The sequence below is a fragment of the Myotis davidii genome, unplaced genomic scaffold (genome assembly GCF_000327345.1).
Source record: "Myotis davidii unplaced genomic scaffold, ASM32734v1 scaffold4251, whole genome shotgun sequence".
NCBI classification, from domain to species: domain Eukaryota; kingdom Metazoa; phylum Chordata; class Mammalia; order Chiroptera; family Vespertilionidae; genus Myotis; species Myotis davidii.
Window position 1 is genome coordinate 1 of NW_006282535.1, and position 533 is coordinate 533.

Genomic DNA, 533 nt, shown 5'->3' on the forward strand with positions numbered 1-533 from the left:
TAAATAATAAAGTATGATGATTTTTGCATAAGGAATTGAAGGTTAACAGTCACAAAAATGAAGTTAAGATTTGCTTAAATTGTTTCAGAAGACAAGCATGTAGATTTAACTTTTTTTTTTTTTACCAGTCAGCATTCAAAAGAGAAAAAGATTTGTTACAGCCTCCACTCGGGCTGCACCCCCAGCAGCCTTGCGGTCAAGCCACTTGGCCTGGTGGGGACACATTTTTCAGGAATATCATTCGCAAGGAAATTCCAGCCAAAATCATTTCTGAGGACGACCAGTGTCTTGCTTTCCATGACATTTCCCCTCAAGCACCAACACATTTTCTGGTGATACCTAAGAAGCATATATCCCAGATTTCTGCAGCAGAAGATGATGATGAAAATCTTCTTGGACATTTAATGATTGTTGGCAAGAAATGTGCTGCTGATCTGGGCCTAAAGAAGGGTTACCGCATGGTAGTGAATGAAGGCACAGATGCGGGGCAGTCTATCATGTTCATCTTCATGTTTTTGGAGGTTGGCAGATGA

General features: G+C 40.5%; 1 pseudogene; it reads left to right on the plus strand.

The window, feature by feature from the left end:
- Positions 1-132: 132 nt before the first annotated feature.
- LOC102755300 lies at positions 133-533 on the plus strand (annotated as a pseudogene).